The 19,083-nt window shown below is 41.5% G+C and overlaps 1 protein-coding gene across 3 annotated transcripts in view; it reads right to left on the bottom strand.

Annotated features, from left to right (window-relative positions):
* TAOK3 (TAO kinase 3) overlaps positions 1–19,083 on the bottom strand; it is a 244,326-nt gene that overhangs the window by 187,867 nt on the left and 37,376 nt on the right. The gene's annotated exons all lie outside the window — the stretch shown is intronic.

Genomic DNA, 19,083 nt, shown 5'->3' with positions numbered 1-19,083 from the left:
TAAGTGTTGTCTAGTATGTTTGCTCCTTGCTTGGTTTGGCTGTTCTTTAAAATAGGAAAAAAAAAAAAAAACAACCCCTTTGTATGCAGCCAGAGTAGAAGATAATGTCGAAATCAGCCGATAAGCTGGATAAATATTGTCATCAGCAGCACCATAAAGCTTGTAATGTTTTCAAAATGTGATAGCAGCATCCCCAACAATTAGAATGCATGCTACATTGTTTGTTTTCATTTGTGGCATTCTGTGCTCTTTGCCAGGGTGTTTTCTGAAATCCCAACGAGGGTTATTGCACGGAAGTATGAATGTGTTTTAAATGGAAATTTCAAGAGGTTCCATTTCATAATTACAAGATTATGGACATTTCTTCTTAATTTTTTGTTTCCTATCATAGGTTGATTACATTTCTTCTTCCCTCCATTTTCCCCCTGTTGCTCTCCACCCTGCCCTGCCCCCCATCCTTACCTCCTACCCCCTTGCCTCCTCAGATACTGGCAAGGAGAGTAATCATTATTTTTGAAATGAGAGCTATCAAAAGCCACTTTCCCCCACTACTTTTTCATTCTTTATAGCTAGGAGATTGGAGATATTCTCTCAATAGGACATTGGGCTTTCATGAAATAAATCCGAATTTACAAGACACCCCAGGATGCTTCTTAAATTTTCTGTTGATTCTTTTGTTCCTTGATAACCAAGTCCCCGTTTATCAATAACTAAAACTGCATCAATCATGTGTGAAAAGAGGGCTGTGGAAATAAGATGTATGCCTACTTCATAACTAGAGATTCTTTGAGGCTAAAAATAAGTCAAGGGGGTAAAAAATCAGATTTAGACCATCTCTATTTAGCCTTTCATGCCCACATAAATTAGCATGTCTGTCTTTACTATCTATACGACATTTGATGCATAAATAAGTCTTCTCACGGGAAAGATATTACTGAGATAATACCCACACCCAGGAGGCTGTATCCTGGATTTGAAAGGCAGTTATTTCAAAGGACAAACAGGATATTGGGAGGGAAAAAAAGTCCCATAAAAATAATATACTAAGTGTGCACTTGCTTATGAATTTGGATGAACTTTAATTAACTTTAAGCCCTGGACTCTCAGTATTTGTTCTGTGATAGTTTAACAAACAGGGATCATCCCATTTGGACTCAGACCCACAACGAGGAGCACAGAGATGAGGAATCAATTTCACCAATAATACTGCCTCATGGCTGCTGACCTCTCTGCTGTGATTAACTGGGATCTCCCCATAGTTTTACCACTTCATCTATTAATCTGGCTTTCTGCTCCAGACTACTGGCAGCACCTCCCTCTGTCTCTGTCTCTGAACATTTGCAAGAGAAAAAGACCCGTGTGAGGGGCTTAGCTTTGGGGGGCTTCATCTGAGAGTTCTCTAGTTAGGCCTGAACCAGCAGCCAAACTCCTGCCCCAGGCTCCCACAGGCAGCAACTTGAGCTTTTCTGCCTACCTTGAGAGAGGTATAGGATCGTCCATTTAGAGATGGGAGGGATCTGAGAGGTCATCCAATTCTACCTCCTCCTCATTCTACTGTTAAGGAAATGGAAGCTAAGAAAGTTAAGTGACCTTGCTCAAAGTCACATGGGTAAGGAAGTGGCAGAGTCAGGATTTGAACTCTGATGCTCCTACTCCAAGTGTAGCACTCCTTCCCCTGTATCACACTGCCTTCTTCAATTAGCATCTGTTCATTAAGTACCAAACACCTGCTAAGTCTGCAAGGCCCCATCACTGATTCCTACCATTTGGCAAGTAAGATAAGAGTGCCAATTCAAAAGCACCTAGTGCGCAGGGTGCTAGGGACTCAAAGACACAGTAACATCTACCCTCAAGGAACCTATAGTCAACCACAAGGATATATATATAACACGAACACGTAAATGAACACAAGTTAATTTTAGGAGGTGAGAACACCTAGGAGGAAGGGGAAAAATTCGAGCTGGTGCTTGAGATGGGCCTAGAAGGAAGGGAAATATTGTGAGAAGGGGAGCTAAGGACGCATTCTATGCCTGAGGGCTAGTATCTATGAAAGAACAGAGTATATAGGGAAAAGCTATTACAGATGTCCTAATACCACCCCCACCTCAGTGGGGGCATTCTCTCTCCCCTCCCCCCAAATACATTGTATTTTCTCTCTCATCTACCTGTATATCCACCATTCCATCCATCCATCCATGTGTCTATCCATCCATCCATCCATCTCATCTACCTGTGTGTCCGTCCATCCATCTGTCTGTCTATCTATCCACTCATCTATCTCATCTACTTGTATATCCATCCATCCATCCATCCATCCATCCACCCGTCCATCCATCCGTCTATCTATCCATCCACCCATCTATCTCATCTACCTTTATGTCCATCCATCTATCTATCTATCTATCTATCTATCTATCTATCTATCTATCTATCTATCTATCCATCCAAATCTATTTATATGTGGTTCCCTTCACCAAGTTGAATATAAACTCTCTGAAGACAGGGTCTATTTTGTGCTGTAAGCCAGTCAAAAAGCATTTAAATAAGCACTTACTAAGTGCCCGGCCCTGAGCCAAGGTCTAGGGATACAAAAAAGGGCAAAAACATGGTCCCTGGCCTCAAGGAGCTCCCAGTCCCTCCCAGGAGAGCAGAAAGACAACAGTAAATGTATACACAAGGTAAATGTTGATGTATTTGAAGTTATCTCAGAAGGAAGGCATGAGCAGCAGGGGCATGTGGAAGGGAGGGGATAAGCAGACTGGCGAAGATATATATGCCTCCCATAGAATGTGGAATCTGAACGAGTCCTGAGGGAAGCCAGAAAACCCAGGAGAGAAGTGAGGAAGGATGGCCTTCTAAGCACAGGTCACAGCTTGTGCAAAGGTGCGGGGATGGAATGCTGTTGTGTCTGAGGAAGAGCCACAAGGCTGGTGCTGCTGGATCTTAAGAGTGGGTGGAGAGGTGTAATGGGTAATAAGGCTGGAAGTGTGTGTGTGTGTGTGTGTGTGTGTGTGCGCGCGCGCGCACGAATGCGGATATCATGAAGGGCTTTAAAAGCCAAACAGAACATTTTATATTTGATTCTGGGGCCAAGAGGGAGCCACAGCAGTTGACTGAATATGGGGGTGACATAGTAGTGTACTTCAGAGAAATCACTTTGATAGTTGAATGGACTAGAGGGGGAGAGACTGGAAGCTGGCAGACTGCCCCCCATCCCCAGCAGCTACTGTAATAGTCCAGGCAGGAGGTGATGAGAGCCTGCAGGGAGGGAGGGAATGTGAGAGAAGAGAAGGGGGTATATTTAAGAGATGGTGCAAAGATAGAATCGACAGGCCTTGGCAACAGCTTGGGGGTGGGGGTGGGGTAGGAAACAGTAAGAAATCCAGGATGAGGCCAAGGTGATGAGCCTTTGCTATGGACAGAAATAGGATGGTTGATAAAAGGGGAGCTTTGGGGGAGTAAATACAGTGGGTTCAGTTTCAGGCAGGTGGAGTTTGATGCTCTTTGTTGTTGAGTCGTTTCAGTTGTGTCTGACTCTCCATGACCCCATTTGGGGTTTTCTTGGCAAAGACGCTGGAGTGGTTTGCCATTTCCTTCTCCAGCTCATTTTACAGATGAGGAACCTATGGTCTTAAGTGATTTGCCTAGTAAGTGTCTGAAGCCAGATTAGAACTCATGAAGATGAGTCATCCTGATTCCAAGGCCAGTGCTCTAACCACTGCACTATCTAGCCTAGAATACTAATTTGAGATGTCTAAAAGAAGTTGGTCTTCAGGAGGGAGATGAAGGCTAGACATGTAGACCTTGGAATGTCTGCATAGAGATGCTAAGTGGATCAATCCCTGAGAACTGATGTGATCGAGGAGATACCAAGTGAGGCAGGTTGCAGAAGAGGGCCCAGGATAGAGTCTGGGGAGATATTCCATTGGTGAGTGTGACCCAGATAAAGAACCAGCACAGGAGAGTGAGTGTGGTCTTTGAATCCTCAGCACACAGGCACTTAACAAATGCCAGTCAAAGGGGCTGGCCAAGACGAGCTGCTAGGTCTTTCATAGTTCTACAATTTATGGGTTTGTTCCACCATGATAGTTATGGCCAAGTCTGAGGGTGAATGCTATTGAACAAGGTGTTAGCAGACTCACCTCTTTGGATCATAAAAATAAACATAACATTAGCTAATAATGGCTACCATTTATACAGTACCTACTAAGTGCCAGGCCTGATGCCGATGCTAAGTGCTTTTTTTTTTTTAACAAATATTATGTCCTTTGATACTTGTAACAATCTTGTTATAAGGCAGGTGCTATTTTTATCTCCATTTTACAGATAAGAAAACTGAGGCAAAGAGGTTAAATGACTGACCCAGAGTCACACAACTAGTAAGTGGGAATATTTGCACTCGAGTCTTTCTGATTCCAGGCCTGGTAATTTCATGGACTGGGCCACCCAACTTTCATGAAGCCATCTCCCAACCAGGCAGGTCCCAAAGCTATGTTTCTTAATAAATTCCTCTATTACTGCTAATTCACAGCTCTAGGGTACATGGCAGTTTGCAGAGTATTATCCTTACAATGATCTTTCAAAGCTGTTATGATAAGGATCACTGTCCTCGGGTTACAGATGAGAAAACTAAGGATAAGAGGTAGTGACTTGCTCATCGACATATGTTTGACTATTTCTGGCTCCATCTATGTCCTGTGAGATGCTAAGATCTGGAGTGGGCCTGGAGCCCGTAGAGTAGAACAGTATCAGGAGTGGGCAGCCCAGCCCCCCCACCCCACTCTACCATGTGGGGGGAATTAAGACTCCAGGAGAGGGAGACACTCTCTGCTAACACAACCCTAGGGGCAGTGGCTAAGGACTTGTTGGCCTCCACTCTCATGGAGAGACATAAGGTGAGGGGCTGGGATAGCTGGTGGTCTCCAGGTTGTCAGCATACTCAATATTCTTCTTCCCCAACCATGGGTGGGTGTATTTCGCTTTAGGACTGAATTTCTCTTTGTTTTGGATTCCTCATCTGTAAAATCAGGCTAAAAGTGACATGTGACTCAGATGTGGAAATTCATTTAGTGCGGCCTCTTTATTTTACAGGTGAGGAAACTGAGGCCTGGAGGGGTGAAGTGACATAGGATCATGGGATCAAGAGCAGGAGGGAAGGAAGGAAGGGGAGAGGGAGGAAGGAAACACACATTTATTAAGTGTCTAATATGTGCCGAGCACTGCACTAAGAACTCGACACACATTCTTTCATTCAGTCCTTACAACAATCCTGTTAGGTAGGTGCTCTCGTTATCTCTACTTTACATCTGAGGAAGCTGAGGCAAACGGAAGTGCAGTGACCTACCCAGGGTCACCCAGGGGCTGTTGAGGACGTCTAGTCCAAGCCCCTTACTTCAGGGATGAGCAGATGGAGGTCAGGATAGGAGAAGCGCCTGCGGTCACCAGGGAGCAAGTAGAAGAGACAGGCCTCAAATTCAGCCCAGCAGACACCGAACCCCACACTTAGCTCCACTTAGTGGAAGGCAGGGTCAAAAAGCATTTCCAGAAACACCAAGTGCAGGCCAGCTCACATCCCACCCTTTTCAGGAGGTCTTTCCCAGACAGTTTTGGCGCTCAGATGTTACCTTGCATCTACTCTGCCTACATTTTGTCCCTACCCAGCATCCCCTTAGAATGGGAGCTCCCTGAGGGCAGGGATTAGCCTTCCACTTTCTATGACTCCCCAGTACTGGCCCAGCACCCGGCAGCAGGTCAGTGCTTAATAGATTCTTGGTGACCCATCAATAGACCCGCGGGACACAAGCTCTCCAAACTCTGCAGAGCAATTAAAGCAACAACAACAAACAAAGCCGGTTTGAACCAGAACAGCCACCCTTTCTATTGATATTTGGTAAAAGAGCCCCAGCCACAGCGCGCCTATTGTTTGAGCCTGGTTTCAAATAAACATATACATATGGATAGATGGATAGAGAGACAGCTAGATGAGATAGATAGATAGATAGAATAGCTGGATAGACAGACAGCTAGATGAGATAGATAGATAGATAGATAGATAGATAGATAGATAGATAGATAGATAATCTGCAAACATATACACTTAAATTTCTTACTGGAGACCTAGCGTTATCACAATAAAAGCAGCCAAACTTGCTTAATAACCCTTTGCATTACAATGAATCCAAGAAAACACTCTGTTAGGCCCTCCCTCTAGGTTTCCACCAGGACTCTTTCTCCATTCATTTTCATTCACTTTTCCTCCTATAATTGGAGTGACTGAGTACCCTGTCTTCTGCTTCTACTTTTTTAGGTTTGATTTCTTTCCCAAGGTCTTTCCAAGTTTCGTTGTCTCCCTCCTATTTATTTCCTTGGTGTTAATTGTATTGCTTTTGATTACATTAACATACCACAGCTTATTTAGCCATTTGCCTCTCTTGATGACAAGGTAGGCTGTTTCCATTTCTTTTTTTGTTTTCTGCAATCCCATACAAAATGATTGATCGCTTTTGACCCAATAATTCCATTGTTAGGGACACATCCTGAGAATATGATCAGAAACAAACCCAACAGAAAACAGCCACCTGTGGGAGGGTTTTCCTTGCAGGTAACATTTTTGAGTTGCTGTGGGTGGAGACAAAATGATGACAAATAGGACAACCAGAACTAGAGTCTGTCTTCACCCCGGCTCACCCTGAAGGGTGTGGTAGCTGTTCACCTACATTAGAGGCCAGGGCTCCAAACCCAGGATTTTCTTCCTTGATCTTCTTAGTCCTTCCTCATAGCAACAACTTTTTTTCTATGACTATTCCAGGATCTGTACAGATTATCACACACACACTCCATATGGCATACACACATATACCACCTATATACAAATATACTATATGTATGTATATATACTTACTACATACTTACAGGGTATGCTGTAATAATACAGAATATTATGTCACATCTATACTTATATATATGTAGTGTGTGCGTGTATACATATGTATATACACACATATATATGCGTGTGTGTGTATATTATATATGTGAAAATTGGGACACCCTGTAGGTAATAGGTATATGTGGGACAGCTGGGTGGCACTATGATTATGGTGCTGGGCCTGGAGTCAGGAAGACCTGAGCTCAAATTCTACCTCAGACACTTAACTGGGTAACCCTGGGCAAGTCACTGTTTGCCTCAGTTTCATCATCTCTAAAATGATCTGGAGAAAGAAGTGGTCTTTGCCAAGTATCTTTGCCAAGAAAACCCCAAATGGGGTCATGAAGAGTGGGACACAAATGAAAAATGACTCAACAGCAAGTGAATGTGGGCAAATGCACTTTCCCCACCTGGGGCTCAAAATGAAGGGGAGGGGCTAGATGATTCCTATCATCCCATCCAGTTTTCAAACCCATGATCCTAAACTAGTGCTTAGCACAGCATCTGGCACATAGTAGGTGCCTGATAAATATTGAATGATTGACAGGCTGACTATGGGATAGGTGGTACTGGTCTTATTAACTTGATTCAACAAGTAAGGAAATTGAAACCAAATAACCATGGTACACAGAAAAAAGTGCTGGAGATGGAGTTAAAGGCGCTGGGTTCAAATCCCAGCTCTGCAGCTCATAACAGTAATAGCTCATAGTGCTCCCAAGTTTGCAAAGCGCTTTAATATGTTATCTCATTTGATCTTCACAACAACCCTGGGAGGTAGGTGCTACTATGACCCTCATTTTACAGATGAGGAAACTGAGGCACACAAGGGCTAAGTGACTTGCCCAGGGTCACACAGGTAATGTTTGAGGCTGCTTAGCCCAGTGCCTGGCACATAGTAGGTGCTTAATAAAAATTTAATGACTGATTGAATTTAAAGTCAGGTCTTCCCAACTCCAAGTCCAGAGCTCTACCTACTACACGACCTAGCTGCCAAAGATCACCATGACCTTGGGCAAGTCACCTTTCTGGGCCTCAGTTTCTTAAGCTAGCTCATGAGGCAGTTGGGCTGGACGGCCTCTATGTGCTCTTCTGGCTCCAAGTCCAATCACACAGCCAATGAATGGTATGAATTAGAGTAATGGCCCCAGCAAGGATCCTTTTCACTGTGGATTGTTTGTTGGAATTTAACAGTCTCTGCCACAACTTTGCACCTTCTTACCCACACTGATCTTAATCAGAGGCTCAGGGCATCACCCTCTAACATGACAAAATGATATCAAGGGACTTGAAAGGCTGTGGGAGAAAACTGGAAAACAGAAGTGAATTCAATTAGCGGGAAATACTCTTTGGCTGGATTCTGCACTAACAAACATACCAGCAAAAACACTACAGGGCTGGAAGGGACCTTGGAGATCATTTAATCAACTTCTACGTTTTATGAATGACGAAAGAGAATCCTAGAAAAGGGAAAATGTTTATTCAGGGTCACCTCCCGGGCTCTCTCCACAACAAGAGGAACTTCTTTCTTTTCAATCTCATCTTTGCCTGACAATGAGATTACTGCATACGTTCAGCCAATGGCAAGACTGGGGGAAGATACTATTTAGGACCATCCTAGACTAGAGTTGGAGGACAGATGAGGAAACTAAGGCACGGGCTGATCAAATGACTTGCCCAAGGTCACACAGCTAGAAAGTGCCCGAATCTGAATTTGAATCCATGCCTTCCTGGCTCTGAATCTAGTACTGAATCTAGTTTTAAAGGTCATTACATTGTTTTGCCTCTCAGCCTGACCAGCATCCAGCTTAACTTCAGGCTCCCATAATAAATGTGGGTCAGGAAAATTAGAGAAAGCAATATTGAGCATTTTACCATAAATTATAACCAGGAAATCAATCATGATTAAATTAAACCTAATTGGAGTAAATAACTGTCTTCCTCTCCACATTATGCACTGAGTTATTTGAACTACAGAATTTGCCACCATCAATTGTACCCTGTCTGTCTCTCCTCTCCCCTCCCTCCCTCTCCCTTCTTCTCTGCCCCCCTCTCCTCCCTCCCTCTCTCCCCTCTTCTCTTTCTCCTCTCCTCTCTTAACCCCCCCCCCACCATCTTACTCTTCCCCCCTTCCCCTCTGCCCTCTGTCTCCCTCAGTCTCTCTCCTCTTCCTCTTTACCCTCTGTCTCAGTCCTCCCCTCCCTGGGTGCCCCCCCCCCCACATCTGTCACATTTTAAGTATAAATCTGTTGCTCACCAGCAAGAGGGGAGAGGGGTGAAGAAGGGAGGGAATGAAATTGCTGAAATTGGCAGCAGGGAACAAGACAGGGGGCGCTATGGGGAAATGGTTCCAAGAGCTTATAAACCCACAAACATTCATGTCTTTCAACAGTGGTAGTTTCTATGTGGGTTGGGGGAAGGAGAAGGCAAACTACAACCCAGCTGTTTCTATGAGCAAGACTTCCACAAGTCAGGCAGGTGCTCCATCTAGTTGGTGTGTGTGTTTCTTTAATTTCTCATCCCTGCCCTCATTCCATTCATAATTACGAGTGTTAACACTAATTTCCCTCTAATGCTTCAGTCCTACCCCTCATGCCAGGCTTTCAAAGAGGTTTTTATGAAAATCTGGGTAAAGGTCTGCCCTCTTGCTTTGACTAGAGATTTCCAAATTTTAGGCCACATTTTTGTTTGGTGCTGTCAATAGAAAAAACATTTTTACTTTATCAGTGTAATTTATTTCCTTAATATTAATTATTATCAATGCAATTAATTAGATTCATTAACATACACCTGCTACTCCCAAGCATCTAATACACTTATTTGTATTTTCCTAAAAGCACACTTCTCTCATCTTTCATTCTCCTTTGAAATAAGTAAGCTGTTCATTTTGGTTTTTGAAATGTAGCAGATGCATAGAGCTAGAGCTGGAAGAAACTTCAGTCTGTCTAGTCCAAACCTCTCACTTTACAGATGAGGAAACCGAGGCCTAAAGAGGTTAAATGACATGCCCAAGATCAAATTGTGTCAAGATTTGAAAAACTTAAAAAAATCATGAACAATGAACAGTTTTGTGGCATTACATGGTCCATTCCTGAACTTCAGAACAAAGAGATAAAACTCTGAGAAATCACAAATGGCAATATTACAGACAAAGATGCAAATTTTGGTGCCTCTGACACTTTCTTCAGCTCTGAGTTCAATTAGATCCCTTGCTCATGGGGATATAAGTGACAAAGAAGTCAAGAATCACTATTTCCATCACTTTTTTTCTTTTGGCATGGAAAATTTTCCCCTGGTTTCAATGACATAGCTTAGAATTTCCTGGAACTGTCAAATTGGGTCCAAACATCTTCTTGGAAACCTAATTACACTTGTAAGTTTCTCCCAAGTTCAAGTTTTGTGACTAAGTATAAAGCGCTATCCAAATATCAATGCCTCCTAAACTGGCCCAAATTTCTCCACTTTGAGAAAGGGCTGAAGGACCATATTTTAAAGATTTTTCGGGGGGGGGGGCGCGGTAAACTGCTGATTAGCATCTTCTTCTATTTGGGAAACTGGTTGAGAACTAGAGCTCCAAAAATTTAAATGTATCTCAATGAATTTCATCTCCATGGACTCTATTCCACATCATACCTGCCCAAGAATGCTTTCCACCACGTTTCCTACAAATGAGCTCACAGCTTTCGCTCAAAGCCCTCCAAGGAGGGGGAGCCCGGCATCTCCACAAGCTGTCCATTCTCTTTTCTTTTGGACAAATCGAAGAGTTCCAAAGTTTTCCCTCAATCAAAGTCTGAATTTGCCCCTCTGTTTTTAGTCCTCTTTGCTTCTATTTCTGTCTTCTGGACACAACAGAAAAATTCCAATACCTCTTCCAAGTGACAGCCCTTTAAAAACCTGAAGACAATTATCATGGCATCCTGAGTCTTTCCTTCTCCAGACTCGATCAGTTTTTATGATGCACCAACCAAATGGCAGGCTCTTTGCTAGGAGATGGGACCACAAAGACAAAAATTAAGTAGTCTCTTCCCTTAAGACAGAACAGCTAGATAGTGCCATAGTGTATAGAGCGCTGGGCCTGAAGTCAAGGAAGACTCATCTTCCTCAGTTCAAATCCAGCCTCAGGTACTTATTAGCTGTATGACCCTGGCAAATCACTTCATCCTGTTTGCCTCAGTTTCCTCATCTGTAAAAATGAGCTTGAGAAGGAAATGTCTAAGCACTCTGGGAGCTTTGCCAAGAAAAACCCAAATGGGGTCATGAAGAGTCAGACATGACAAAAAAAATGAACAATAACATTATTTGACTGATTCAGATTATAAACTTGCTGGGGAATTACTGTCTTGACAGGACAGTGCCTAGCCCTAGGACATACAAATATTCTCCATTTCTGTCCTGCCACAAGCACTAGACTGAACATGTTAGACACAAAAATGGGTGATGAATAAAATGCTCTCTGAACGAATGAATAATGAATAAATTTTAGTCTTAGGGCAGTGCCATTCCCAAGTCAGTGTTATCTCTCTTCATTTGCATGATCATTGGCATAAATATCATTATCAGAACTGCTGCCATCGAGGGAGCTCAGTAACACAATTGGCAGATCTCACAGTAGAATAGGGTGCTTTCTAACCTCCATGTTGGGCAAGTCAACTAGTCTCTTAAGGCATCCCTTTTCTCACCTGTAAATTGAAGGGGTTGGTCTAGGTGATTCTAAAGTCTCTTTATAGCTCTGATGGATCCTATGACCTATTGCCTATGACCTTACCAGGTGTACACAATGAACTTGAGGGTTCCTTCAAGCAAAGGACATAACACACACATAAAAGTATTTATAATATAAACACATTTATATATTTATAATATAGTATGTGCATAATATATTACAAGGGTATATTTATAATATCTCACATATTACAAATATATTTTTAATATATCTTATATGTTATAAAACATACAAATATGTTGTTGATATGCCAGTCATGTCTGACTCTTCGTGACCCCATGTGGGGTTTTCTTGGCAAAGAAACTAGAATGGTTTACGTTTCCTTCTCCGGCTCATTTTACAGATGAGGAAATTGAGACAAACAGGGTTAAATGACTTATCCAGGGTCACCCAGCTAGTAAGTGTCTGAGGCTGGATTTGAATTCAAGAAGATGAGTCTTCCTGACTTCAGGCCCACTGTGCCACCTAGCTACTTGTACAAATATCTATTTATGTGAATTTGTAATATATTATGTATAACAACATATACGTAATATATTGTATATAATATAAACATACAGACACATTTATAAGTATTTGTAATATGTTGTATATACTATCAATATACACATAAACTTAGGGACTAAACTAGGCCCAAACTCCTGGAGGGGCTTGATCAGTCAACAATCTAACACAGTCCTTAAGCCTGGGGTTTGTTTACAACCCAGCACTTCGAGCCCAAGTCTAAAGATATCAGTCAGTACCTCCTGTTTCAAGATTTAAGAATGAGTTAAGAAATTGTAATCTCTGAAAGAAATGTTCCAAACATTCCTATGCTGCATAATTAGTCCGGTATCCAAACAGCTCTGAACCTTTGCCAGGAAGCCGATCCTTGCTAGACAAAGAATGAATTTCATTCAACGGCTCCTTGGAGACTTGTTCTCAATCTCAAATTCCTTTTGAGCTAAGGAAAACTTGTAAAGAAAAGTCCTAAATGTAATCTGCATAAAGCAGCCTCAGGTTTACTGGCATTTGAAGACTTTGCGGTTTATCTTCTTCATTAAAGGCCAAGACCACTGTCCTTCCTCAGCTCTTGTTGCTTGCTTTTTGAAAAAGCTCATTCATGAGTCTAGGCCTCATTTCCACAGAACTGCAGGATTTCAAGCTGGACGGGACCGAAAGGACAATTTGGTCCAGCCTGTGCCTGAACAAGAATAACTATCCAGGGTTCAACCGGCCTTTGCTTGAAAACCTCCAGTGGACGGGAGTTGTCTACACTGTCAGGGAGCCCTTGCTACCATGAGAGAGCTCTGATGGTTAGGCCATTTGGACGGGTGTCATCTATACCGTCAGGCAGCCTTTGCTATCATTAGAGAGCTCGGATAGGCCATTTATCGCGGTCAGGACATTTCTCCCAACAGCAAGCCAAAATTTACCTCTTTGCAGCCTTTATCCATGGCTCCTATTTCTGTGCTCTAGAGCGGAGGAGATCCAGTATCATCCTTTTCGGGACAGCCTTCAGAATATATGAAGACAGCCACCATGACTCTTTCTCACCCCCCAGATCTACCACCATGTCTTTTCCTGACCATATTGAACATGCTTCGTTCCTTCAGCTGACCCCCCCCCCCCAAATATGACAAGATTTTATCTAAATAAGAGTATTTTATTCTATGAGGAAAACTGGCCTCCCTACCTAGATTCATAAAATAGGTTCTCTTTAGACAATGTAGTCTTTGTATATATAAACATGTCCACTATGGAAGGAAGAAAAAAATATTAAGCACCTACTAGGTGTCAGGCATGTCACTTGACCCTCACTAACACCCTGAGATGTGGGTGCTGTTATTATTCCGATTTTACGGTTGAGGAAGCTGAGACAAACAGAGAGGTTGAATGACTCAGGCAAAGTCACAAAGCTAGTAGGTGTCTGAGGCAAAATTTGAACTCAGGTCTATCAGACCCTACATCCAGTCAACTACCTTTAAGCACGAAGGCCTTGCTCCAAATTTAAAAACTTTAGTCCTTTGTCCAATATCTGTCTTTCAAAACTTTACGTTACCTTGTAAAATGGTATTCTATAAACAGGACAGTATTTGCAAAGCACTTAGCCCAGTGCCTGATACGCAGCAGATGCTTCAGAAATGTTTGTTCGATCCCCCCTTAGTGGTACTTGGTAGCACAATGGATAAAGCATTAGGCCTGGAGCTGGGAAGACCTGAGTTCTAATCTGGCCTGAGACACTCACTAACTGTGTGACCCTGGGCAGGTCGTTTAGCCTCTGTTTGCCTCAGTTTCTTGAATTGTAAAATGGAGATGATAACAGCACCTACCTCACAGGGTTGTTGTGAGGATCAAATGAAGGAATAATCATAAAAAGCATTTAGCAGAGTGCCGGGCACATAGTGGGCATTATATAAATGCACATTCCTTTCCCTTCTCCATACTAACTCTTCCATTAGTGAAACCAGTCTACAGTTTCTTCTTTCAACATGACAGGTATTTCTCAGCTAGCGAATCCATCTCATCTTTCCTAAGCAGAAAACAAGGCTGAGCATTGCATAGTCTCTACTATTATAAGGAAGTATATTCTAAGTAAAAATCACAAGTTTTTTTTTTTTGGTAAGAAAATTTGTAATGGCTTTCAAATCTAAGCAAAATGTAAAATTGCTAGCATTTTAAAATTCAATTTTATCTTCCCTGTCATTAAACACATACATATGCATGCAAAACTGGCAAATCTAGTAATAGAATATATAGGTGTATAAGCTCTTTGGTACCTGATTTCATCCTTACAGGCTCTTTCCTGAAAAACTTTTTTAAAATAAAGGTTCTAATTTAATCAATTGAGGAATGGCTGAATAAGTTGTGGGGTATGGGTGTGATGGAATACTACTGTGCTATAAGAAATGATGAGCTCGTTGGTCTTAGAAAAGCATGCAAAGAGACTTGTATGAAATGTTGAAGAGTGAAGTGAGCAGAACCAAGAGAACATTGTATACTGTAACAGCAATATTGCTTTAAGAACAACTTTGAGTGACTAAGTAATTTTGACTATTATAAATACACATATTAAAAATAAAGGATGCATGAAGAAAGACACTATCTGCACCTGGAGAAAGAACTGATAAATAGAAGTATGTACGGAATAATTATAAGTATATATACATGTATATATACACGCATACACATATATATATACACACACATATATATGTATATATTTGTGTCTAATGGTTGTCATCTCTAGGGTGGGGTAGGGAAGGGAAGAAAGAAAAGAAATTTATATAATGTTTGTTGTATATTTGCAGGAAATAGCAAGTTGTACACAGTAGACTTGCATTTTCATGTACAATCATCTTTTTTATTCTATGGTATTATGGAAATTCTTGTTTTGTTCTCTGAATTGAAAATAAAATAAATTTAAAAAATAAAATGAAGGTTTTATGAAAGTGATCTTGAAATTCTGATGGAGAATGCCCTCCAATTCCTCCATAGTCATAAGGTGATTTGGCTCTAGGAGTAGAAGAAATGATTAGCCCCAAATCCGAGATGGGGCAGTCCAGGACACATTACAATGCTTTCTCCTGCAAGAAAGGCATGACTGCCAAGCTGGTTCCAGTGTGCAGAGGCTCTGATTCTCAGACTTTTAAAACCAACGCACTGTCAAATTGATTTTGGCATTTATTTTTCTCTTAAACATAACTGGGTAAGGAAGACATTTTATTAAGATTAAGGTCTGTGCATCTGCCAGAATCCTGAGTGGTGCATGGGATGTGCACTCTATGAACTACTTTTATACTTAAGGGGATTGGAACAGTGAGTTTTCTATCCTGGGGATACAATATCCTGCTGTACTCCAGGACTCTGACTTAGCCTGGGAAGAAGGGCATCCTCTCTATCTTTTTCAAGTGGAAAGTAGCTCAAAATAAACCACTACAATTTGAAATAACAAGAGTGGGATATGAACACGCAGATGTACTTCCCTGCAATTCAGATGCATGGCATGTAAACCTGGGACGACATTTCAGGCAAATACAGAGTGAACTTAGGAGAAACTTCATTAAGATATGTGAATGGACCCTGCTAACCAGAAGAACACGGAAATTGGGCAGCAAGGAGGAGCTTCCAACCTTTTCATAAATAGTGCCAGAAAGACAATGCACTTTCAATCTCTGCCATTAATTTACAGCCATTTCTTAAGGCGGGGGCAGGGGGGAAGAAAGAAAAAAAAAGAAAAGAAAAATGTTTTGGTAGTTCTTCTCTAAGTATTGGGGTGTGGGGGGGAACCAATTAGCTATTCAGTGGTACACTTTTCCCCTAGAAAAGAAGTTACAGAAATACTTAGTAAAAATTGAAGCTCTTTTCTTTCGTCAGAGACAAATTAATTTGATCTCTAGTGTCTTGGATGAAAAAATGCAACTGAAAGCTACTGGATAAAGTATAAAATAATAGTTGGGACATTTTAAAATTACGCTATCCTTTGACATGTGGATGCTTTTGCAGGGCTTAAAATAACATAAATGGGAGTTATTATTATTTTTGTTTGATAGATGTTGTGAGGATCAAATGTGGTAAAAACTGTAAAGGACTTAGCCTGGCACATAGTAGGTACAATAAAAATGTAAGCCATTATTATTTATTATCTGTAAAATGAGGCTAATAATAGCACCTACGTTCCAGGGTTGTTGTGAAGATCAAATGAGATAATTATAATATGCTTAGCACAGTGCCTGGCACATAGTAGGTACAATAAAAATGTAAGCCATTATTATTTATTATTATCTGTAAAATGAGGCTAATAATAGCACCTACATTCCAGGGTTGTTGTGAAGATCAAATGAGATAATTATAATATGCTTAGCACAGTGCCTGGCACATAGTAGGTACAATAAAAATGTAAGCCATTATTATTTATTATTATCTGTAAAATGAGGCTAATAATAGCACCTACGTTCCAGGGTTGTTGTGAAGATCAAATGAGATAATAATTATAAAGTGCTTGGCACAGTGTGTGAGACATAGTAGGTGCTACATAAATGTTAACTTTTATCATAATTATCCTCACCTGTAAAATGTGGATACTAATTGTGCCTACCTCCCAGGGTTGTTGTGAGGACCAAATGAGATAATAATTATAAAGCACTTGGCACAGTGCCTGGCACATAGTAAGTACTATGTAAATGTGAGACTTTATTATTATCATCTATGAAATGGGGATAATATTGGTAAAGCACTTAGCCGAGTGCCTGGCGCATAGTAGGTGCTCTATAAATACAATCCATTCTGTAGAGTAGAGGTGACTAGGTGCTCCCTGCCTCTCCTTCCCGAATTGTAATGCTTCCACAACTTTCCATCCTGTGTCCATAACTCCTCCACAGGGGATCTATTGAACTTGCTTGGGGCCTTCCTCTTGGCCAGGGGCTCTTAATCTGAGGCCTCTGACTTAAAACAAAACCAAAACTTTTCTCATAACTGTATTTGAATAAAATAGATTTCCTTTGTCATCCTCTGTATTTTACTGTATGCATTTTTAAAAAATGATCCTGGGGCAGCCAGGTGGTGCAGGGAGTAGAGCACCAGCTCTGGAGTCAGGAGGACCTGAGTTCAAATCCAGCCTCAGACACTTGACACACTGACTAGCTGTGTGACCTTGGCCAAGTCACTTAACCCCAATTGCCTTGCTTTTCCCTCTCCAAAAAGACAAAAGTGATCCTGAGAAGAACTCATGACATACCAGAAGGTTAAGAACCACTGCATTCTAGGTCATTTAAGATTTCATGACCAACACTGTGCCATGTAAGCTAGGTGCAGTCAATAGAATGCTGGCCCCCAAACTAGAAAGACCTGGATTCAGGTCCTACCTCTGACACACCCACTCTGACCTTTGGTAAGTGCCCCAGGCAACTCTGTAGGACTGCCCATGTGCCTTGGCAGAAGGAGGCACTTTTTCAAAGCTCTTCATACTGCTGAAGTTACAGGCCTGGTCCCAGCCCCTGGGCTCGTCAAAAAAACATTTCACCATTTTAGCTTAGCCTATGAATCAAGGGAAAGCATGTAGGCAGCTCGGTGTCACAGTGCATAGAGTGCTGGGCCTGGAGTCAGGAAGATCTGGGTGCAAATACAGCATCAGACACTTATTAGCTGTGTGACCCTGGGTAAGTCACTTAACCTTGGTCTGCCTCAGTTTCCTGATCTGAAAAACAGGGATAATAACAGCACCAACCTCAGAGGGTAGTCATGAAGACCAGATGAGATGATATTTGTACACAGCTTGGCACAGTGCCTGGCACAGTAGTTTCTTAATAAATAAATATTAGCTACTACTATAGCTATTAAAAACACTTCTTCATTGAGGCATCTGTTTTGTCTTAGTACTTACTCCAGTCCTTTACTTAACTGAAGGATTTAAGAAGAGTGGAATAAAGTGGCTCCATCACACATTTTCTCTGTACTGCTCCTATCTTAGGGAGCAAAGAGCCCTACTCACAACCAGTAGAAGTAAAGCAACAACAAAAAACCCCAACACAACAAATTTTCATGTAAAATGGGTCAAAATATCTTCCCATTGTTAAATCCTAAAATTTTAGAGCTGTAAAGGGATGTTAGAGTTCATCCATTTAAAGCTTCTGATTTTACAAAGGAAAAAAGCAAAACGAAACTCAAAGTAATTTCATAGGTATCCATTTCCCCTCCAAACAACAAATATTTATTAAGCACCTACTGGATGAGAAGCACTGTGCTAACCACTAGAAGGAATGCAAAATTTTATTTCACGTATTTTCTAAGGAGTGGTTTGGATTCCCAAAAGGAACAAAGTATCATGACACAAGCCTCCTCTGTACTCTCCAGATAGTCATGATAATGGGCTTATCTGGCCCCATTTGGTAGTTGGGGAAAGGGGAAGCGGGGCCACAAAGGGGAAGTATACCACACAGCAGCACATGAAGATTACAACATTAGCCCAGAACGGAATATGAGGTCTTATTCAACTTTTAGTGCATTCCATAATCTTTAAAAAAAAGGGACAAAGGAGGGATAGGGTAAGAAAGTGGGCAGAAGGTGGGGGAGGTGTGGATAAGAACCAATCTCAGTGAGCAAAGATCACTTGGTTTGACAGCACTCATTTATCTTTATGGGGTCCATGAGTCGCAAACTGCCACAAACATTATGAAAACAGGTGACATCTGTTTCCTTTGGTATGAAAACAACAATTTGGAATTGATCTGATCTGTGTTTCAACTGCCATCTACTAGACGCCTATTGGTGATAAACAACTCCAACTCTGCTCAAAGATACAAGCCCTTAAAGCCTCATTTTATGCTGTAGAGGGGGAAAATATCATCTTGCCCATTCCACATTAGTTTCTGATGAGTAATCAAAGCCAAATAGTTTAAAAAGGCAAAAGAAGAAAAAAAAACCCAAACCCCAACAATAAATCAATCGATTAACCAGCATT

The sequence above is a fragment of the Trichosurus vulpecula genome, chromosome 1 (assembly GCF_011100635.1).
Source record: "Trichosurus vulpecula isolate mTriVul1 chromosome 1, mTriVul1.pri, whole genome shotgun sequence".
Lineage (NCBI taxonomy): Eukaryota > Metazoa > Chordata > Mammalia > Diprotodontia > Phalangeridae > Trichosurus > Trichosurus vulpecula.
This window is presented reverse-complemented; position numbering and strand designations above follow the sequence as displayed.